Raw genomic sequence first — 24,883 nt, 5'->3', positions numbered from 1 at the left:
CAAGTCAGCAGACCTGTGTGATCTTGTCCCTCCCATCCCCTGGGCTTCAAGATCTTCAGCTACAAAATGAGACTGGCTTGGATGAGCCCGAATTTACTTCCCTCTTGGCAGTTCTATGACTCCAAATGATCTGGGATCTGACTGTGCTGCCCAGCATTGCCAAAATGTTCCTGGTCACTAGCAGAGCATGAAGTGGTTTCATGCTCAGTTGAGGAATATAAAGATAGGTCTGTTATTGTGGCCAGAAAAACACATCGCTCTGACACAGAAAGAAGGCAGAGAGTGAGGAATCAAGCCAGAGCAGTGAGTCTGAATTGCCTGACCAAAATAATTTTCCTCTTCAAGGTTAGAAGCCCAACAGTTTGAGAAAAAGTTACACATAGTGGTTTCTCACTCTGTCACTTGGCTCTTGCTCTGATCGTGATAATCATGGCCCCTCCTAGGCCAACTGGAAGGTGTAATGTAAAGAGTCCTGGCTTGTAATTCAGGCTCTGTTGCTAAATCCTCACATAAACTAAACCGTTGCAGAGTAGAACTGTGTTGCAGAGTAGAACCGCTCCATAGGATTTTCTTGGTTGTAATCTTTACAGGAGCAGTTCGAACTGCCAACCTTTAGGTTAGTAGACAGAGCAGATCGGTCACGCCTCCGAGAGACCTAATCCCCACATGTTGTTGTTAGTTGCTGTGGAGTTGGTTCCAACTCACGGCGACCCCGTGTGTGCAAAATAGAACTGTATTATGTGGTTTCCAAGGCTGTGACCTTTCAGAAGGAGATTGCCAGGTCTGTCTTCCGAGATGCCTCTGGGTGGATTTGAACTGCCAAGCTTTCTGCTAATAATCAAGCACAACCATTTGTACCACCTAGGAACTCCTAATCCTCACATGTTCTTCCTGTTCTTGTTGTTATGTGCCATCGAATTGATTCCGACTCATAGTGACCCTATAGGAGAGAGAAGAACTGCCCCATAGGGCTTCCAAAGAGCTGTTGGTGGATTCGAACTGATGTCCTTTTGGTAGCAGCCTGAGCTCTTAACCACTACGCACCAGGGCAGCCCTAGGTAAATCACTTAATCTCTCCAGGCCTCAGTTTCTTCAACTGTAAAATGATGTAGTTGAGCAAGGAATAAATTTGTTAATGATAAACTAGGTGAAAGGCAGGGATAGAAACGATCATGAATGGCAGTAATGTATATTATGGATCATGTCCCCAGGATGTAATTTATTCATTCATTGAATAAACATTTATTTATCGTGCCAGGCACTATTCTAGGTGCTATGGATACAGAAGAGAAAAGAGAAAACAAAATAAAACAAAACCAGATGTCCCTGCCTTCTTGGAGCTTAAATTTCAGAATGACCAGATTATAAAAAAAACAAGAAGTAAAACATAACATGTCAGATGGTGATGAGAGGTATAGAGAAAAATGGCAGGGAATGCACCTATAGAGCCCAGGATGGAGGTGGAAGTGGAGTGTTGGGTCCTGAAGGAGGAGACGGAGTGAGCCAGGGGGCTACCAAAGAGGAGAGCCTTCCAGCAGAGAAAGTGGCAAGCACAAACGAGGCCAAGAACTAACTCTAAGGATGGCACTGTGGCTGGTACCGGTGGGCAAGGCAGAGAGTAGCAGAAAGTGAGGTCAGGGATTTAACGGAACGAATGATTGTACGGAGCTTTGTAGCAGTTTGGTTTTCACCCTGGGTGAGATAGGAGGATATTGTAGAATTTTGAGTAGAGGAATAACGTGGACCAATTTAGGATTCACAAAGAATACTCTGGTGGTGTGTGGAGACAAAGGGAGACAAAGATAGAAGCAGAGAGATCAGTTAAGAGTATATTAAAATAATCGAGGTAAGATGAGATGGTGAAGATCAAGATGATAAAAGTGCAGGTGCTTCTTTTTTCCATAGAATATATTCAAGTGGCCAATAAGCATATGAAAAGATGTTTAACATCATTAGTCATTAGCGAAAAGCAAATTAAAACCAAAATGAGATACCCCTTCATACCCTCTAGGATGGCTATTATCAGAGAAAAAAAAAAGGGGGGAAATAACTGCCAAATATTTCCAAGGATATGGTGAAATTGAAACCCTCACCCACTCCTGGTAGGAATGTAAAATGGTGCAGGCATGGTGGAAAACAGTTTGGCGGTTCCTCAAAAGGTTAAACATAGAAATATGACCCAGAAATTCCACTGCTAGGTTTGTACCCAAAAGAACTGAGAGCAGAGCAGGGACCCAAACAAATAAACATGTACACCAATGTTCATAGCAGTATTATTCACAATAGCCAGAAGTGGAAACAACTCAAGTGTCCATCAACACATGAGTGGATAAATAAAATGTGATATATACATACAGTGGAATATTATTCAGCCATAAAGAAAAATGAGTCCTGATATCTGCTATGAAATGGATGAAACTTGGAAACATTATACTCAGTGAAATAAATCAGACACAAAAGAACAAATATTGTATGATACCACTTACGTGAAATATCTAGAATAGGCAAATGCATTGAGACAAAAGCTTATTAGTGGTGACCAGGGGCTGCAGTGGTTAAGAGCTCGGCTACTAACCAAAAGGTTGGCAGTTCGAATCCACCAGCCACTCCCTGGAAACCCTATGGGGCAATTCTACTCTCTCCTATAGGGTCTCTGTGAGTCAGAACTGACTCAAGGGCAGTGGGTTTTTTTTTTTTTTTAATAAACTCTCATAGTGCATCTTCCTACTAATATAACATTTATCACGCTGTTTACTTTCTTATTTCTTACTGCATCTGTAGGGTCGCCATGAATCAGAATTGACTTGAAGGCAATGAGTTTAGTAGAACTGAATGGCTGAACGACAGTCATTAAAAAGGTGGATGCATCGTGCAATGATTTCTCTGAGTTTTAAATCTTTTACTGTGTCTCCCAAAAAGTTCAGAAAATGTTAGTTTCTAATTTAGAAAAATTTCAAAAGAATATTGATTTAGGGGATAGAGGATGGGGGAATTTGGTTCAGGGGATAGAGGATGGGGGGAATAAAGAGTTACTGCTTGAAAGGTATTGTGTTTTCCTTTGGGGTCATAGAAGACTTTTGGAAATAGATGGTGGTGATAGTTGTACAATATGGTGAATGTAATTACTGTCACTGAAACAATCATTTAAAAATGGCTAAAATGGTATATTTTATTATGTCTATTTTTGAAAAAAATTAATGATGCAGATGGGAGCAGAAAGAATTGTTAAGAGTCATGTCCTTGAGTAGGCCAGAGAAGATGAAATCTACTGCACATGTAGGGCTCACCTTAGATAGAAACATGAATAATTTACCCATAGAAACAAGAATGGAAAGCAGAGAATATGGACACAAATGCAGGTAGCAGGTTTTGGGGGTGGGAGGTGGGCGAGTGGCAGGCTTATTGATTTAAAAAAAATTTTTTTAACCTCCTATAAACTCCTTAAAGGAGCTCTGGTGATGCGGTGGTTAAGCGCTTGGATGCTAACTGAAAGGCCAGCAGTTCAAATACACCAAACACTTTTCGGGAGAAAGATGTGGCAGTCTGCTTCAGTAGAAATAAAAGAAAAAACCTTTGCTGTTGAGTCGATTCCTACTCGTAGCGACCCTATAGGACAGAGTAGAACTGCCCTATATGGTTCCCAAGGAGCGACTGGTGGATCCAAACTGCTGACATTTTGGTTTAGCAGTCAGGCTCTTAAACACTGCATCACAAGGGCTCCCTATAAATATTACAGCCTTGGAAACCCTATGGGGCAGCTCTACTCTGTCCTAGAGGGTTACTGTGATTCAGAATCAACTCAATAGCAATGGGTTTGGCTTTTTCGGTTATAAACTCCCTAAGGCTATTGTTAAGTTACATGTTTCTTATTGTGTTTATTTCATTCTGCCTAATGAATGGTCAGTTGTTCTTCCCCTTGACCATCACAACTCAATTGCAAGTTTCTTAAAGGTGAAGACTATGCCTTGTTCATTTTGAATTTCCATAGAATCTAGTATAATGTTCTTAAAACATTGCGAAAGAACAAATGAGTGAGTTTATGGATACAACAGACCATTGGCTTCCAGAAGTTTAGTTGTTTTTCATTCTCCGTCTTCAGTTTAGTTTATATTGTTTACTTCTGTGTCATACATGAGCCAAATGTGGTTGGCGAGAAACCTTTTTAGCAACTATCCAGTATACAGTCCTATGATAGTATTCTCCCTTTCCTGTTTCTTCTTACAAAAAACAAAAACTACAACAAAATTTTCTTGCAGGGTCTTCTGTTCTTAACTGGAATCTCATCAGGTATTGCCCATTGCAAATAGTGGTGTGGAAAATCCTGGTGAAAGATGCGCCAGGCTTTGGAGAACTGGGTATCTAGTTGCACATACAGAATACATGAAATAGACATGTATGACAGAACTGATGATAAATTCTAAGTGTGAAAAATCATTGTGAGTCTTCAAAGGGCCACTACCTTTGGGCCTTCACTGTCAGGAGGATTAGATTAGAGAAAACTTCTCCAAGCAGCTGAGATTTAAGCTAAAGAAGGTAAAGATTTTCTCATGGAAGCAAATGGCTAATGCATACAGTTCGTAAAGAGAAAGCCAAGTGTGATGAGAGGGGCTAGACAGGGCAAGTAGAAAGTAGGTTGGGTTTTCTTTTCATAAGCCTGGAAGTTAATGTTTCAACCTCTAAGTCATGGTTTTTGTGGAAAATTTCATTTAAAGTATAAAATATTGAGAAAATATATCCCAAAATGATTCATGAATTGAATGACACAATCCAGGAAATGTTTTGGCACACTTAAAAGAACTTGCAAAATCGTTATTATTCTACCTTGTGTTCTTATAAAATCTAAATGTCATCACAGCATTTTTTTGGAAATGGTGTTAGAAGTAACATTTTGATTGGTTATTTACTGTATGTCACACACTATTCTGTATGTCCCATATGTATTCCAGTAAGTTCTTACAGCCATCCTGTGAGATAATAAGCCTTAATAATATTCCCCCTTTACAGCTGAGGAAATGAGGTACAGAGAGGCTAACTTAACTGTCTCAAGGTTACAGAACAGGTCAGGATTCGGATCTGGGCTGTCTGACTCGGCTGTTCATATGTTAATGTGGCAGCTCTCCTTCAAAGAAATGATGGCAGACAGGCAAGTATTTTCCTCTCAACAGAATTTTTGATAGGAACATATTTATATACCAAATAGTGAAGGAGAGTGGAGCCATGAGAAGAGCGAAGCAGGAGGAATAATCTATAACTTGAAGACATACGATTACTGGGCAATGAGTATTATAATACCAGATAATTTAATATGAATATCACTTTTTTTTTTTTTCTTTACTACACTGTCTCCTAGCGAACAGGAGATTTACTAAGCTCTTACTATGTAAGATTATGGAAGGAATAAAAATATGCATAAATCAGTCCTTGTCTTTGAGGTCTCCATAACCTACTGGTAGAGCAACAGTTTTAAATAATGAACAATGATCCCAGGTTAATGAAATAAATCCCATTCTTAGGCATAAGTCCTGTGAAAGCACAGGGAAAGAGGTGATTAATTCTGAGTAGATGATGGAGAGAACTTCAAAGAGGAGCTGGTCTTTAAGTGGGCTATGAAGGATGAGTAGGACATTCAATAGGTAAAGTAAGAGTGGGAGCATAGTCTGGGCATGAGCAAAGGGTGGAGATACGGAAGGCCACAGATTAGTCAGGTGTGAATACCACATGGGTAGAGACAAATGTGGAAATGGAGGCTGGAGAGGCCATATAAGTCCTGATAGTGGAGAGCCCTAAATGCCACATTGAAGTGTATGGGCTTAATTCTTTAGGTAATGGGATTTGGCTTGTATTTTGAACTATAATGTGGGCTTTTTGAAAGTAAAAACGAAGCCTATGTCTCATTAATCTCTAAATTCTCAGCACCGTGTGCAGCATCTAGATCATAGTAAGCACATTCTGAATAGATGGCTAGATGGGTGGATGGATGGATCAATAGATGGATGGATGGTGGACAGAAAGATAAAGCAGATTCAGTACAAGCCGTAGAGGTACAAATGGCAGACTTTAATGCCTAATTGGATATTCAAGCATTAGGAGAGTCAAAGATGACCTGAAGGTTTCTAGTACCAAATTATAAGGAATACAAAAGGATGAGCTGATTTGGGAAGGAGAAACATATTTTTTAAAAATCTACCATACTTCACCTGTGGGGTGGGGGAATCACATGGTACAGAAGAAATAAGAAGGCATTGAAGAGGTAAGCACAATATGGAAGTCCTTGTGTCTGTGGATGGGGATCAAAGGTATTCATCACTCTCTTGAGCTCAGACAAGCTTCTAGGATTTGCTCAAGGATATCAGAGGAATGCAGTGCCCTTGGACCCAGGGGTAAGATGGAGAGGGGGATGGATTACCTCTAAAGCTTCCCTCTGTTCTGTCCTCTAGTTTACTTAAGATAGCCATCCCAATCTCCACCTTTGTTCATCCCCTTACTCCCTAAGAAGACATAGAACCATGATGCTCCACAGGCCCACAGACTTGGGGAAAGAATCAGGCTGGTCAGAAGTTTTTTATTGATTATACAGCTTCTCATGCATCTTATCATACTCTGTCTGAATTATGCCAGCACTTTAAAAGTCTGCAAAGATCACGGTACTCTTCAAAGCAAAAGGACCAAGTATATGCAAATTAAAAAATAGGGCTTTACTCAAGAGAAAAACTATTAGCAAAAAAACAGTGGAAGCTGGCACTGAGCCCCCTTTGAAATCTTCTGTTCGGCTTTTACTTTATCATTTCTTCCTTTTGCTTTAGCTACTCTACATTCAAGAGAAAGTTTCAAAAACATCGTTCAAGAACGACATCAAAAGAAGATAGAAGGAATACACAGAATCACTGCACCAAAAGAACTGGTTGACATTCAACCATTTCAGGAGGCAGCATATGATCAAGAACTGATGGTATTGAAGGAAAAAGTCCAAGCTGCACTGAAGGCCTTGAAGAAAAACAAGGCTCCAGGAACTGATGAATACCAATTGAGATGTTTCAACAAACAGGTGCATCACTGGAGGCTCACTTGTCTGTGGCAAGAAGTTTGAAAGACAGCTATCTGGCCAACTGGCTGGAAGAGATCCATTTTTGTGCCTATTCCAAAGAAAGGTGATCCAACAGAATTCAGAAATTATAGAGCAATATTATTAATATCACACACAACTAAAATTTTGCTGAAGATAATTAAAAAATAGTTGCAAGGGTACATCAATGGGGAACTGCCAGAAATTCAAGGTGGATTCAGATGAGGATGTGGAATGAGGGATATTGTTGCTGATTTCAGATGGATCTTGGCTGAAAACAGACTATCAAAAAGATGTTTACCTGAGTTTTATTGATTATGCAAAGGACTCGACTATGTGGATCATAACAAATTATGGACAACATTGTGAAGAATGGGAAATCCAGAATACTTAATTGCTCATGCGAAACCTATACATAGACCAAGAGGCAGTTGTTCGAACAGAACAAAGGGATACTCATGGTTTAAAATCAGGAAAGGTGTATGTCAAAGTTGTATCCTTTAACCATACTTATTCAATCCGTATGCTGAGCAAATAATCCGAGAAGTTGGACTATATGAAGATGAACGCAGCATCGGAATTGGAGGAAGACTCATTAACAACCTGCAATATGCAGATGACACAACCTTGCTTGCTGAAAGTGAAGAGGACTTAAAGTACTTACTGATGAAGATGAAGGACTACAGCCTTCAGTATGGATTTCATCTCAACATAAAGAAAACAAAAATCCTCACAACTAAACCAAAAGCCAACATCATGATAAATGGAGAAAAGATTGAAGTTGTTAAGGATTTCATTTTACTTGGATTCACAATCAACATCCATGGAAGCAGCAGTCAAGAAATCAAATGAGACATACTGTATTGGGCAAATCTGTTGCAAAAGACCTCTTTAAAGTGTTGAACAGCAAAGATATCACTTTGAGGACTAAGGTGTGCCTGACCTATGCCATGACATTTTCAATTGCCTCATATGCATGAGAAAGCTGGACCATGAGTAAGTGAGACTGAAGAATTGATGCCTTTGAATTACAGTGTTGATGAAGAATACTGAATATACCATTGGGTGCCAGAAGAACAAAAAGTCTGTCATGGAAGAAGTACAGCCAAAATGTTCCTTAGAAGCAAGGATGGCGAGGCTTCGTCTCACAAACTTTGGACGTATTATTAGGAGGGACCAGTCCTTAGAGAAGGACGTTACACTTGGTAAAGTATAGGGTCAGCGAAAAAGAGAAATACTCTCAACGAGATGGATTGACACAATGGCCGCAACAATAGGCTGAAGCATAGCAAAGATTGTGAGGATGGTGCAGGACTGAGCAGTGTTTGTTCCATTGTATATACGGTTGCTATGAGTCGGAATCCACTGGATGGCACCTAACAACAGCATCTGTAAAAATGGAGCCATACTATTCATATCGTATTGCAATCCAGCTTTTTTCATTTAATGATAGAGTGAAGATGTCTCCATGTCAGTAAAGATTCATCTAAAACACTGTTTTTAATGGCTGAAATGTAGTCATAGTATGAATATAAACAACTCTCCTATTGGTGGGTGTTGAGATTGTTACTAATTACTAGATACAATGAAAAATCTTCTAAGTAATCTTGGTGCACGCTCTTTATATTTTTAATTTACTTTAATATTTTTAAAAATTGTGCGTAATGGTTGTAAAATTTTATGGTTTTGAATACATATTGTTAAATTGACTTTCAAAAAAGAGGCATCGATTTTTACTCTTACCAGCAGTATGTGAGAATGGCCTTTCCCTGCACGCTCTACATCATGGGTTATTATTTCTTTTCATAGTCTTTGTCAGTTTGATAGATAAAATGATATGCTATTTTCATCCACAAGTCTTTCTTAACAAGTTTAAGATTTTATGTTGATTAATTACTTGTATTTTTTTTTCTTTTGTAAATTGTTAGTTTAAATCCTTTGGGTATTTATAAATGGTTGTATTTATCTTTTTCTTATAAATTTGTGAAAGCTTTTATGTATTAGACAAGTTTTTGTCTGCTATACATGTCACAAATAGTTTTGGCCAATTTTTCATTTGCCTTTTAAGAATTATTTTTTTTAAGTCAGGTAAATTGTGACTTAATAACAGTAAAATTTGTCGTTTTGTATGAATTTTTAATAAAAACATACAGTCATGTAACCATCACCGTCATTAAGATATTGAATAGTTCCATCACTCCAAAAAAATTCCATAATTGTCCCTCTTCCTCCAATGCTTAGTCCCTAGTAACCACTGATTTGGTTTCTGTCCCTATAGTTGTGTCTTAGCCAAAACGTCATCTAAATAAAAGCATACAGTATGTAGCCTTTTGAGTCTGTTTTCTTTCACCTAGTATAATGATTTGAGATTAACCATGTATCAGTAGTTCTTTCCTTTTTTTGCCAAGTAGTGTTCCATTCTGTGGATGTCCCATACTTTCTTTATCCACTCACCAGTTGATATACATCTAGACTGTTTCCAGTTTGGGTGAAAATGAATTAAAAAATAAGTCTGTATAAACATTCATGTACAAGCTTTAGTGTAGGAATGCGTTCTCATTTCTCATGGGTAAATAGCTAGAACACAGTAAGAAACTTTGTAAGAAACTGCCAAACTGTTTTCCAAAGCGGGTGTACCATTTTGCATGTCCATCAACATGAGAGTTCCAGTTGTTCTACATCTTTGTCTACACTTGGTATTGTCAGGTTTTTTGTTTCTTTTCTTTTTCATTTTATTTTCTAATAAAAGTGTGGTAGCATCCCAGTGTTGTTTTAATTTGTATTTCTGTAATGACAAATGATGTTGAACATTTTTCATGTGTTTATTTACCAACCAAGGAACTCTGGTGGTGCAGAGGTTAGGCACTCAGCTGCTAACCAAAAGGCCTGTGGTTCAAACCCCCCAGCCACTCCACTGGAGAAAGACGCAACAGTCTGCTTCTGTAAAGGTTACACCCTTGGAAACCTTATGGGGCAGTTCTTCTCTGTCCTATAAGGTCACTATGAGTTGAAATCGACTCGAAGGCAATGAGTTGGGTTTTGGGTTTTTTTTTTACCAACCTATGAACCTTTTAAAATTGGTTGTTTGTTTTCTTATTATTGAGTTGTATGTGTCTTTACATGCTCAGGGTAAGGTGTTTTGCAAATATTTTTTCCCAGTTTGTGTCTTGGCTTTTCATTCTCTTAGCAGTATCTTTTCAAAAAGTATAAGTTTTAAATTTTGATTAGGCCAAATTCATCAATTGTTACTTTTATGATTCATGCTCTTTTTGGTCTTATCTATGAAACATTTGCTAATCTCAAGGTTTCAAAGACTTTCTCCTATGTTTTCCTTTAGAAATGTATGGTTTTATATTTTATATTGAGTTCTAAAATCCACTTTTGAGTTAATTTTTGTATTTTTTTGTAGATGAGTCTCCACATGTTCTAGCACTATTTGTTAAAAAAGACTATGTTCTTTTCATTGAACTGCCTTGGCATCTGTGTAAAAATCAGTTGGCTATATATGTGTGGATCTGTTTCTGGACTCTCTATTTTTCCATTTATCTATGAATTTATCCTTCTGTCATGATTATCTTCAATTTATAATAAATCTTGCAGTCAAGTAGTAAAAGAAAAAAAAAATTTTTTTTTTTTTGTAGTAGAGTCTTTAATCTATTCTCTTTCCAAAAAAATTTTGGCTACTCTAGTGTTTTTCCTCTTTTATATAAATTTTAGAATCAGCTTATAGATTTCCACAAAAATAACCTGCTTGAATTTTGTTTGGAATTGAATTGACTGTATAACTCAATCTAGTGAGAAAACACATTTTAACACAACTAAATCTTTCAATCTATGCGCATGGTATATTTCTCCATTTATGTAGGTCTTTTTTTATTTCTCTCATCAATGTTTTGTAGTTTTCAGAATACAAATAATGCACACATTATTATAGGTTATACCTATGTATTTCATGTTTGTTGGTGCTATTGTAAATGAAAATATAAAATTTTTATGTGTTATTATAGTATTTTTCCATTTATGTATTTATTGAAATTTCTGTACTTTATGTACTAAATAACCTTTGGCCTGTCTTATATGTTAGCAATATTTTTGCCCAATTTTTCACTTGCTTTTCAAGTTTGTTTTTGGCTAGATATTTAAGTCTTTTCATTCATCATTTCTCCTCTGGTATGAATTGTTTGTATTTCCAATTAAGTTTATCAGTATTGTTTAATTTCGTCTTTATGATAGCCACAAAAGGAGCATTGTTATCCTTCCTATAGCTTATACCACTGATACCAGAGTATTAATTTTCCAAGTTCACATAGTTAGCTAGAGGCATTGTTGAGACTAGCCTCTTAGATGCTCTGAGTCTCTAACAATTGTTTTTCACAGACTCTGCACTGAAGGAGCTCATGATCTAATAGAAAAAAGAGAAAAATAAATGAAATTAATAAAGCTTCAAAGGTTGTCTAGAGGAAGTACATTGTTTAACATCTGGAGTGTTGGTACCATTTGAGGTAGAACTCAGAGGACTGCATTTTAAAACCTCCTTTCAGTTATTTTCTGGAAGGGTGATTCATGCATTTTTTTCTATTAATCGAAGACTCAGAGATTACATCTGGTCATATGAGAGCCACTAGTTTGGGTAAACCAATATTCTAAGGTAAATTCATACTTTTTTAAACTGAAAGATAAAAGGCAGCACCCCAAATAACCCAGATAGAAAAGATGTGATTATCAAGGGCAAACATTTTTAAAAAGCTGGAATGTGGATCAAAATGTAACATTTTATTAACAGTACCTGGACAGGCAGGTTTACAGTAAAATCCATGAATGTGTGTAAAGAAAAAGCAGCTAGTAATTACTTCCCGATTAAGATCCTATTAAGCCTTTAAGAGAATGACACATATTTTTCTCCAGAAAACATTACTAGTTAACAAAATACAGGAAATAGCAGAGGACTGTGTATATATGGTTTCAGCAAGAAAGAGCATAACATTTCCCTAAGCTACGCGTAATTCTGATCAATGGCCCGATTTAACTGTATTCCCAAGAAACCAGCCTAAGCCAAATCTTCTCTTCCTTATTACAAAACTTACTCTGCTTAAAGAGCTAAATGCGATGATAAATAATACAAACATTCACAATCATTTAATAGAATATTCTTCTAAGCCTTATGAAAGAAACAGAACCAGCCTTATATCACAAATCACGATAATTCAGAAGGTTTCTATCTGTATCGTTGTTCACCCAAATTAAAATAAACCCTCTAGAAGAGTCAACTTTTACCTGAGGCTGTCCTTTTGGGGACTGATAACCCACTCACCTGGCAGCTGAATTTAAGTAAAATGTAACTGGATTGGTTGTAGGGATTTTTGTTGCGGTAGAGAGAAAATATGTTTCTTTCTGATTTTGAAAATAAGATCTTGGAACACAAACTTTTATTTACAAATATACTTTTACTCAACTTCGGTCTGGAGAAGGGAAGAGGAAAGGTAGGAAAGAACAGGGTAAGAGAGTAAGAGAACTAAAGATAAAAAGGAGTCTATTTGCAATAATGCCTCTAAAAGCTGTTTAACTTGAAAAGATTCCCTGAGCAGAGAAAAGCCCATTGCCTTCTAGTTGACTCCAACTCATAGCGACCCTATAGGACAGAGTAGAACTGCCCCATATGGTTTCCAAGGAGCACCTGGTGGATTCGAACTGCCGACTTTTTGGTTAGCAACCATATAGCTCTTAACCACTACTCCAAAAGAGTTTCCAAACGGTCATCTGTCTCCATGGGGGAATCGAACCCCAGTCTCCCTCGTGATAGGCAGGGATACTCACCACTATACTAAGGAGGAAGGCAGAGAAAGGAAGAGTGAAAATAAGAAGGAAGAAGGGAGAGGAAGATGATGGAGAGACAACTTGCACAGATGTACCTCGCATGGAGAGGCACACATGATAATTAGAAAAGGAGATGGTGAAGGAAAAGTCTAGAGAAAGTAATTAAACAGAAGGTATGTGAATCTTTAGAAAAGAAAAAAAAAAAGGTGTTAACATGTAAACCAGCATGGATGAGTTCACTGAAACAAATCATATCAGCAAATCTAATTTCCTCGTATAAAAGGTTTATTATATTGATAGATCCAGGGAATATGTCCATCAGTTTGGGATATATCTGACAAAATCTCTCTTAATATCCCTATGAATAAAAAAAAAAAATAGACTGGAATGTTGACCAAGTTAGATGGGCGAACATGTAGTTGAGCAACCATGCCCAAATCATAGTTAATAGATCTATGTCAACCCATTTATTCACCCTTCGATCGTGAACATTTATTAAGCAGCTACTATTGCCAGGAACTATGTTAGGTCTTGGAGCCCTGATGACACAGTGGTTAAGAGTTTGGACGCTAACTAAAAGGTCACAGTTCAAATCCACCAGCCACTCTTTGGAAACCCTACGGGGCAGTTCTACTGTGCCCTATAGGGTCGCTGTGAGTCGGTATCGACTTAATGGCAACGGATTTGGTTTTTTTGAGTATGGGTGGTGCACATGGTTAGCACATGACTACTAACCTAAAGGGCAGCAGTTCTAACCCACCCAGTGATGCTATGGAAGAAAGGCCTGGTGATCTGCTTTCATAAAGATTACACCCAAAAAACCCCATGGAACAGTTCTACTTTGTAACATGTGGGGTCTCCATGGGTCAGAATTGACTCTACAGCAACGGGTTTAAATTTTTTATGTTAGGTCTTAGGGATACTAAAAAGACCAAGCTGTGGTCTCACAGTCTAGTAGGCAGAAATAGTTCTATCACAAGTAGCTTTGATAAACTCTTACAGTAACTTTGAGATAAATCTAAATTAAAAACCCAAAAGCCCACTCCTAGGAATCTATCCTAGAGAAATAAGAGCTGTCACATGAAGAGACGTATGCACACTCATGTTCATTGCAGTATTATTCACAATAGCAAAAAGATGGAAATAACTTAAGTGGCCATCAACAGATGAATGGATAAACAAACTGTGGTACTTAAAACTGAATACTAGAAAAGGGATAAGAATAGGAGAACTAAAGGTAAAGAGGAGCCTATTTGCAACAATCCCTCTAAAATCTGTTTAACTTGAAAAGATTCACTGAGCAGAGAAAGGAGGAGCAAAAATAAGGAGGAAGGAAGAAGAAGAAAATGGAGGCGAGAGGTACACATGACAATTAGGAAAGGAGATTGTTCATTCGTTCACTCATTCAAGATTTACAAACCACATACTATGTGGTACTAGGTCCAGGAATAGTGATGAGCATATCAGACTTGGAGACCCTGGTGGCGTAGTGGTTAAGAGTTATGGCTGCTAATGAAAAGGTCCGCTGTTTGAATACCCCAGGCACTCCTTGGAAACTCTATGGGGCAGTTCTACTCTGTCCTATAGGGCCTCTGTGGTTTTTTGGTTTATTTTGTGCCATGCATGCCCATCCTTGAGAAATGTAAGGGCATCAGAGATAGCAAACTTGTAATGACAATATAATGGAGGATGGGTTTCATTAGAGCTTGGGACCGTGGGAGTTATCAGGAGACCGTGACAAGGTAAGATGGTGTTTGTATGTGTGCACGTGTGTGTGTGTGTATGTGTAAAGAAAAAAAGAAAGGAGATGGTTCCAGCTCTCAAAAAATTGTTTTGTTGAGCCAAGCCAAGGAGTCCCTGGCTACAAACCAAAAGGTTGGAGGTTCAAGTCCACCCAGAGGTACCTCAGAAGAAAAGCCTGGTGATTTACTTCTGAAAATCAGCCATTGAAAACCCTATGGACCACAGTTCTACTGTGACACACATGGGGTCGCCATGAGTTAGAATCCACTCGATAGCAGCTGTTTTTTTTAATTATTATAAAAACATACATAACACAAGGTTTGCCACCTCAACATTTTTCAGGCGTACAGCTTAGTGATATCAATTACATTAATCAGGTTGTTCAACTATTATCCATCATCTAGGCCAAATTTCCCATCTACCACCATGAACAGAAACTCATTGCTTCCCAAACAATGCCCGCCTCTCACCTCTGATAACCACTAAGAAACTTTGGTCTCTATATTTGCCTGTCCTTGTCATTTCATATAAACGAGGTCATATAATATTTGTCCTTTCGTGATTGACTTATTTCTATAACGTTTTCAAGGTTCATCCATGTTGTAGCATACATTAGGACTTCATTCCTCTTTATGTCTGAGCAGTATTCCTTTGTGTGTCTGTATGCACTACATGTTTTTTTTTTTTTTTTTTGAGCCAAGCCATACTCTCTAACTAGCTTCAGAATTACATAATGCAAAATTTAACAAGAAATGCAAAATAGGACTTCTCTTTCTAGCATATTAAGAACCAAAGCAGCAATCCTTAATTCTCAAACATATAAGAATTACCTGGGAGCATGCTAAGATGCGATTCCTGGCTTCACACCCAGACATTCTGATTGATTAGGTCTGTTATGCAGATCACATTCTGAATAACATTAGCAAGGGGAGAGGGGGGAAAGGCAGAACGCGATACTGTTTTTTCATCCATAGACTCCAAATACTTAAATTCCTTCAACAAAAACATATAAATTCCTCAGAGAAAGAACTCTATGAAGACAAAACTTTTAAAAATCAAAGAACCATGAGTATGATCCCATTTCCTCTTTTCACTTCATCCACATAGCAACAGAGGAGTGATTGAGTATCATCTCTAGGGAACTTTCTCGCCAGAAGAGTTTAATTTGGATGGTAGAATGAATTATTAGAGAATCCCCTGGGTGGCACCAATGGTGAAGCACTCAATTACTTGCCAAAAGGTTGGCCGTTCCAACCCACCCAGAGGCACCTCAGAAGATGGTCTGCCTCTGGTGATCTGCTTCTGAGAGGTGACAGCCATGAAAACCCCATGGAGCAGTTCTACGCTGTACACATGGGGTCACCAGGAGTCAAAATTGACTCAATAGCAACTAACAACAGAGGATCTTTTTTTTCCTGGAATAATTAGGTTTAACTCCATGTTATTACAACAACAATTTGAATGAGGTAGGGTGATTCGACTTGTCAATTATTTCCTAAGGAGAAGCTATTGTGTGTATAACCCTACAGTAGATGCTTGAATGCGTGATAGCCATGTGAAGAGATGATGGAATTGTTGCCCCAGTGAGGTCTAAGCCCTTGAGGAAGATAAAACATCACTTAAGAGAAATTACAAAGACACACACACACCACATTAGATACAGCAAACAATAAAAATATGGTATCAAAAGTAAACATTGGATTCGTTCAGCAAATCTCAATGTGCTCCTGACAGATCCAGAAAAAGAGCAAGGATTGGGCTATATTCTGAAAGATAGAATTGTTAGAAGGGGAAAACCACGTTAACAAAGGCACAGCACACTATTTTGTCTCCTAGGCTGCTAAACAAGTGTTTAGGTTGAATTGAGCAGTTGTTTTGGTATTACCAAACCATAGCCTTACTTTTTCAAAAATGAAAACAAGTAAAGAAGGATGGGGAGAGCAAGGAGAATAAGATGATAGAGATATAGAGGAAAATAAACCTAGTGTACAGAAAAGAATAATTTCTACTGTTAGGTAGGCAACACATTTCCTCACAGAATACTCCTGGGCTTATTAAAATAATAATAAAAAGAAAACAGCAAATATTTATGAAGAACTTATTGTGTATCAGACACTATTCCATGCTTTACATGTATTAATTTATTTAAACATCCTAAGAACTCTGTGAGGTAGGAACTCTTCCCATGATATCATGAGGGCTCCTAATAGCCTATGGCCCTCTAAGGAACTTTAAATCAAATATCAGGTTCATTTGTTCACTTTCCGTGCCTCCTGTTTTTATGCATCAAAGAAGCCTGCTTTAGGAAAATATCTTTATTTCCCGTGGACAGTATATTTATTTAATCAATTAAATTGTGAGTTTTGAGTTACAATGGGTATATTCCCACTGAATGTTCAATACAAGCTTTACATATATTTGTCTCATTATACATTTAAAATTTATTAGTTTTGATGAGAAGGTCCCTGGGTGGCACAAATGGTTTGTACTTGACTGCACACAGTGGTGCCATGGAAGAAAGGCCTGGCAATCAGCTTCTGTAAAGATTACAGCCAAGGAAACCCTATGGAGGAACTCTCCTCTTTTTGGAATAGACTTGATGGCAACAGGGAGTATGGATGAGAAATAGAGTATAGAAACTTGTAAACCCAATCAAAGAGAATGAGAAGTCAATGTGGAACAGCGAAGTATGCAAGGAAACATTAGAAGAAAGTCTCAAGAATTTCATAAGCAAGCCCGACAGAGTAAACTAGTGACCTAATGGAAAAATGTATCTACTGTAATCTTGTATTTGTGGTAATAATCCAGTTCTATCAATAACAATTTTCAGAAACACAGCTTCTATTACCTAAACTTCCCAAAAGTTCAGAAAAATCAACAGGATTTTTGGCTACTGGGTTTTAGGGTGATTTGCGGATAATTTCCCTAATTCCAAGGAACTCCAATAGTCTCTTAAATTTACTGAGTGAAAATTACTGATCTAAACGCAAATTCCAGTCTTGTTTAGTAATTACGAAATTCCCTCTGACATAAGCAAGAATGCCTTCCTGGAAAATTGGTTTCCCCACATACGCAACTTATCTTTTCATCGACTGAATGAATAGGTGTCAAACCATCAAGTAGCTTTAAGTGTTAGTTAAACGGTGATTAATGTTTTAATCATAGTTGCAGAAAATTTTGGAGACATGTTGTCTAATGGCAATAATTTCATAATTCGTTAAATTCACAATTAGTTACATGTATTTTTTTATTTAACATAGATAATCATTGTAGCTCCTTGGAATCATTGTAGCACGAGGCACTGGTGGCTCAGTGGTAGAGTTCTCACCTCTCATGTGGGAGACCTGGGTTTGATTCCCAGCCGGTGCACCTCACGTACAGCTACCTCCTCTCTGTCAGTGGAGGCTTGCATGTTTCTATAACGCTGAACAGGTTTCGCTGAAGCATACAGACTTAGGGAGACTAGGAAGAAAATCCTATCAATCTACTTCAGAAAATCAGCCAGTGAAAACTCTATGAATCACAAGAATCCTAGCCACTACGAATCATGGGCAGCATTTCCTTCCATTGTATTTGGGGTCATCATGAGTTGGGGCCGACTTGACAGCAGATAACAACCAACAACAATCATTACAGCATTGATATTGTTAACGCCATTTGAAATTACTGAATTGCATTTTAGAAGTGCCTTGCCATGCCTCACCTTATTAGAACATTTCGACAACCCTGAAAATCTTATGGGTGAATCATCTGATTTCTAATCCAGGTCTCTTTATACTGTTAATAAATAAGGGTTTTGAGAAGGCAAAGGGAACGGTGAACTCTCAGTTTTTAAAGGGGCAGATTTCTGGTTTATAGTGAACCTTATAAGCCCTGGGCTTCTCCAGCTTGACTTTTGGAAGGGTCAGATCAAGCCCATAAAGTGGATGTACACATTCTCCTGACATATTTATCTCATTTACCATGAAACATGGGACAGACCATTCTCCTAGAAGTGTGGTTTTATATTTAAACGTAGTCACTGATTAAAATATTGATTTCTACTGATCTCTCATTTACTTTCAGGTATTATTGGGATTTTTCTTGACCTATTTTTTTCAAGTAGTTGAGTATTTTCTAAACTCACATGTAAGATAGTTGAAGGCTGGGTTACAGCTAGAATCTGATTCATGATGGTTTCCTCTTCCTAGTTGTCATTCTTTCCACTTAATTACTCTCTGAAAATTGGCTTGTGGAGATCACACAGTTTCCCAATAAGTAACACAAGTATTTGTTTACACTTCTGAAGTACTTCCTGATTTTTTTTTTTTTCCATTCTGTCTGTATACAGTCGGATACCCTGGTGGCATAGTGGTTAAGTGCTACAGCTGCTAACCAAAGGGTCGGCAGTTCGAATCCGCCAGGCGCCCCTTGGAAACTCTGTGGGGCAGTTCTACTCCGTCCTATAGGGTTGTTATGAGTTGGAATCGACTTGAGGGCACTGGGGTTTTTTTGGGTCTATATTTTGTGGGATACATACATAAGAAGCCTAAACAGTGTCTTTGTGTTTCCTTAGCCCTGCTGGTCTCTTTTCATGCCGTTTTTCAATCAAATAAATGGATAGACAACTCAATAGGATAGGCATTCATAGCAATGTTGTCTTGTGCCATCAAATCTATTCCAATTCATGGCAACCCCATGTGTTACAGAGTAGAACTGGCCATTGGGCTTTCTTAGCTGAAATCTTCATGGAAGCAGATTGCCAGGTCTTTTCCTTCCTGGTGCCGCTGGGTGGGTTTGAATAGCCACTCTCTTGGTTATCAGCCAAGTGCAAACCATTTGTAACTTTTGCAACTTATAGCAATAGCTGGTGTCATTTCTCAATCATTCCCATATTCAAACCTCATGCTCCATACTTCTATTTCATCTGTAGGAGTTGCTTTTGTAATCACTGTCTGGTATTTGTAGACATTTGTTGAAAGATTAGAAGGTATGGAAGGTATGAGTGGTTTAATAATTGGAAAGAAATGACATTCTAAGAAATTCTGAGAAAAATATCTACAATTTATGAAATTATACATAAATCTGTATTAAACCATAGCTTTAACTTTTGAGAAAGCTTATCTCACTTTAAAACAGAGGATTTCCAAATAAGACTTTTCTCTAAGTCTTACAGAAAACTAACAGTTTTATCTAAGGGAAGATGTTTCACGAGTGTTAACAGGATCTTCAAAATGAAGTCACCATACTAGGAGCGAGATGAAATGTAATAGAAGGAGGTATATTTTACATAGACAAGTATAAAAAAGCATAAAAAACAGGAGGAGGCACGAAAGACAAAGGCAAGACTTTCAGGGGGATAATGGTACCAAGGAAACCCAGGTGGCATAGTGGTTAAGTGCTACAGCTGCTAACCAAGAGGTTGGCAGTTCAAATCCACCAGGCGCTCCCTGGCAACTCTATGGGGCAGTTCTACTCTGTCCTATAGGGTTGCTATGAGTCAGAATCGACTCAACGGCCGTGGGTTAATGGTACCAAAAGTCCAAAGCTCAGAGTGAACTGAAGAACGTGGAAAATACTGAGGGATTCTTCAGTTACGTCCTGTGTAAGAGAAAGGAACCATGGATTCTCCGCTGGAAAGTCATGTTTAGTAGAGAAGAAACAGAATTACTTAGGCTGTAGTTTAGCTTTGGGTCCCTGGTGGTGTAGTGGTTACGTGCTATGATCGCTAACCAAAAGTTCAGCAGTTCGGATCCATCAGGAAACTCTATGGGGCTCCTTGGAAACTCTATGGGGGCAGTTCTACTCTGTCCCATAGGGTCACTATGAGTTGGAAATGACTCAACAGCAATGGGTTGGTTTTTTTAGTTCAGTTTCTGTCTTTTCTGTTAACGTGAATGCAAATCTGAAATTAAGACAATTTCAAGAATGAGGTAACAGACTCCATATAGTTAAGCATTTAGGCTATTTCCTTTTTTTTTTTTTCTCCTATTGATAAATTATGTTATGGCAAAAATCTTTCAAAAATTTCCAGTTATTTTTATTTAGGACAAATTCTTAGGTATGGAATTGTTGGGTGAGAGGAGATGAACATTAATAAGGCTTTTGAATATATCCTTCTAAATGCCTATCAGAAAAGGCTGGGCCAGTTTACACTCTCTCTAGCAAAGTACAAAAATTCCTATTTCCCTGTACCCTTATCAACAATGGGATTTATCATTTTTTATAAAATCTGTGCCATTCTGAGAGGCATACATGTCATAATTGTTTTACTATGCATTGCTTATTTTAATTTACTTTTGTTTAATTACCTTAATAGTATATTAATATTAAAAATAGGTTGTACTGGAATATCTGTCATATAGTGAAAAAGAACACACAAAAGGATTATTAGACATCTTACAAAAGCAAAATCATTTATTTATCTGTTCATTTTTATCTGTTCCATTTACTGAATGTTTTCATTATATTGTGGACAGTTCTGAGCACTGGAGAAACAAAAGACGGGCAAAAACATACAGTCCCTGCTCTCAAGGAGCTCACAGTTTAGTTAAGAAAACAAATATAGTAATACAGCGTTATCTACACTCTAATAAAACTATATACAAGGTTGGTAATGGCTCAAGGATAGGCAGGAAAATAAGGATGTTCCTTTAAAAATAATCAGATGCAGAATAAGGAGAGAAATCCTCAATGTCTACAGGAAGCAGCAGAGATATGGGGTACTCCAGAGACAAAGAATGGTGCTACGCGTTCTGAACATAAGGAAAAAGTTCTGGTTAATCCAATTTTATATCATACAGACTGAGCTTCCTATTGTTGATTCATACATTCTAAGTTAAAGCAGCAGGTCTTTTCCTTTACTCAGCTTGTCGCCTGTCACCTCTTTTTCAATTATTTTATAACATTAGACTAGTCGATGTAACCATCTGACGACCAAATTTCGAACAATTTAGTGGTGCTGGGGTGAGGGGGGGAGGCTCATTCCTAAGATGCGAACAGTTTAAGCAAACGAAGCATCTGTTAGGAAGCTTTTTTTTTTTTTTTTTAAAGACTTTCTGCATCATTTATCTTGTGGTTTGCCTCTTTCAATGAGGCAGCAAACGTAGAAATAGTGTCAGCATGAAAAGCTCATGATTCATTCACCGCTGACATAACTTTATAGTCTCATAGAAGTTTCCGACTGATCCAAAAAGTCATTTTTCTAATCATGAGATTCAGTGGCTTCACATATTAACTTTTCTTCCCATAAGAGTTAACAGGTTTACTGGCAGATGCAGGGACTGACATACCCAGTGACTACATAATTTTCATTAGGCAATAGCATTTATTCATTGTCAGTCAATAAACACTTGGAAACCACTACATTCAAAACATAGCCACTGGGTTTTATTTAGCATTTTACACTTATAAGTATACTATCAGTAAGCATATTAATCTTACCCCCATTTCACAGAACAGGAAAAGGGAGCTGAAGTAACCAGCTCAAGGTCACAAAGGCAGTAAGTAGCAAAGCAAGGACTCTAAATACATAATCCAAGCCCATAGCGCCAGTACCATTTCATTATGCCTTCCTTACTGGTCTCTTTGTTCCCAGTTTCTTTCCTCTCCAGCTAACTGTTGTAGTTAGATGCTTTTGAGTCGATTTCGACTCATAGCGACCCTACAGGACAGAGTAGAATGGCTCAAAAGGTTTCCAAGGGTGTAATCTTTACAGAAGTGGACTGCCACATCTTTCTCCGATGAAGCCGCTGGTGGGTTCAAACCACCGAGCTTTTGGTTAGCAGCTGGGCACTTAATCACTGAGCCACTAGGGCTCCTTATAGCTATCTAATTAATGTCCTTAAAGCCCACTTTCATTTTATCAAGTCTTCAGTGCCTACTTACTGCTAGTTACTGGCCCAGGGAGAAATTTCTCAGCTGGGCAAAGACCTCTACAGTTCAAGGTCTGAAACTGAATACTGTCCTACTCTAACGGTTCCAAAGATGTGCCACCTGGGTGTGTTCAAAGTACTGTTCACCCTTATCGAGTCCCGCCTTCTCAGAGAAACCATCCTGACCAGTCAACACAACCTTCCCTCCTCTGAACTCTTACAGCTTCCTGCTCATAGTATTAAACTGGTCCTAACACAGAAAATGCTTTTTTTTTTTTTTTTTAAAAACACAGAAAATGCTTAGTGGGATCTCTGATGTTTTCAATCACAAAATAATTTGTGTCCATTTAGAAGACTCTTGTGCCAGGTTATGAGAGATTACTCTGGTGCTATTCAAGTTATGCAAACATTTTTGACAATTTGCTATGTGTCAGGAGTGTTGAAGACTTCATTCCTGCCCTCAAGAATCTTAGTCTAATGGGAATGGAGATATATTAACATTGTACACATATATGCATACATTTGTTCATTTATTCGTTGATTAATAAGCAAACCCCTAACGTGAGTTTACGAGGAAGATAGACACGGATATTTTTTCATTTATTCAACTAAGTGGAGGAAACCTATGAATAACAGTCCCTGCTCTCAGAGCTGTTCGTTCCCCTTTGAGAATCATGATCCTCAAAGGTAAAGACTAGAACTATATACCCTTTTTATCCTATGTAACATGGGGCTATAGCGAAGTCTCAATTCATACATTTATTCCTTCTTACATCTATTCCTAACTTCTCTTGGTAAAAACCAAACCCATTGTGGTAGAGTTGGAATCATAGTGACTCTCTACAACAGAGGAGAACTCCTCCAAAGGGTTTCCAGGGCTGTAATCTTTACGGAAGCAGGCTGCCACATTTCTCCTGTGGAGTGGCTGGTGGGTTTGACCCAATTTTTCGGTTAGTAGCAGAGGACTTAACCACTGCGCCACAAGGGCTCCTTTTTCTCTCTTGGTAGTCATTATATATTACCCTCTTTTAGACCAGCCCCAGATGATGAACCAAATACGGAATTATCTTAATGTTTATAGCTCTAGTATAAACATTTCTGATGGTACTTGATGTCTCATTTTATTCCAGGCTAAAACAAAGACAGCCACTTCCTGATTTACAGAAAGAATGAAATAGAAGTCTCTAAATAGAGGTTTTGCATTTTCTCCCTCTATTACTTGGTTCACATGTTGGACAAGTCAAGGTGCAAAGATGCAAGCAGTGGTTTTCAAAATATTGAATGCTAGTTAGAGAGCTAAGGGTTCTTTTGAGGCTTCTCAAAAGTAACTGTGGGGTAAGTGTGGGGAGTGGGGAAAACCTGGAGCTTCCTACTTCAACCAGTGCATATCATTTAGCTTTCTGTTTTAAAATGCTGTGCTTCTAGGTATAATTTCTTTTGGGAAAGGGTTCTGCTACTTATTTTCCAATGACTGGTTTAAGAAAACCAAGCAATGCAATAAAAAATGTTTCCCGTTAAGACATTATAGTATTTTGGCTTTAATATATATATAGGTTTGCTATGAGTCAGAATTGACTCGATGGCAATGGGTTGGGTTTTGGTTTCGGTTTATCAAGTGTCCTTCCTGTGAAATCAAATTTGCCTGTTTCTAAAGGAGCTATAGCAGCTAAGGTTTACTGAACACTCATCACTTGGTGTCAGGTAATATGCTACACTTATATTTCATTTAGTTATCTTTAACATTCCTTTGAGGGAACCATTTAACTATACAGCCCACATTAATAATGTAAATAATACATTTAGTTTACATCATTGATATTATAATTTCCTAGAAGATATCTGCACTTCTAAACATATCTAAGTTTTAGTGAATCAGCTTTATTTTTCCACTTATTTTTATTATATAATAACATTTATTGAATACAAATCAATTCTACTAAGTCTAACTGACCTGTTTGTCCAGACAGCAGGTAGTAGCTAATATTTACTGCATGTATTATTTCATTTCATTCTTGAAACAATTCTATGAGGTAATTTTCACGTTACAAAGAAACTGGGGAACCAGCATACAGAAGTAGGGACCCTAAAAAGGACCAGGGGAGAAAAGACCACACGCATGGACAAACTTTAAGGGTGAAAAGTGGCAAAAAAGTGCACTCCGGAAGGCTCCATCTTACACCTCAAACTTTGAAAAAATTGATACAAGCCAGATAGAAAGAATAGCCCATCTCACACATCTCTCTTTCCTCTCTACTCCAGTGACCATAAAAAGGCTAAAGTCCCATTCTCTATGGCTGCCAACACGTTATTTCTACTTATTGCTCTTGATCATGGGGCCGATAAAGGGCCATGAGAGAAGAGAGAGCTGGCATCAATTCCATAAACATTTTTAGACATGTTAATAACACAA

General features: G+C 37.9%; 1 non-coding gene across 1 annotated transcript; it reads left to right on the top strand.

Annotated features, from left to right (window-relative positions):
• The first annotated feature begins 17,918 nt into the window (after window positions 1-17,918).
• Window positions 17,919-17,989, top strand: TRNAE-CUC (transfer RNA glutamic acid (anticodon CUC)). Its single transcript has one exon. It is a non-coding gene; the product is annotated as a tRNA-Glu (tRNA).
• Window positions 17,990-24,883: the final 6,894 nt, after the last annotated feature.

This window comes from Elephas maximus, chromosome 7 (genome assembly GCF_024166365.1).
Source record: "Elephas maximus indicus isolate mEleMax1 chromosome 7, mEleMax1 primary haplotype, whole genome shotgun sequence".
In the NCBI taxonomy this organism is placed as follows: domain Eukaryota; kingdom Metazoa; phylum Chordata; class Mammalia; order Proboscidea; family Elephantidae; genus Elephas; species Elephas maximus.
This window is presented reverse-complemented; position numbering and strand designations above follow the sequence as displayed.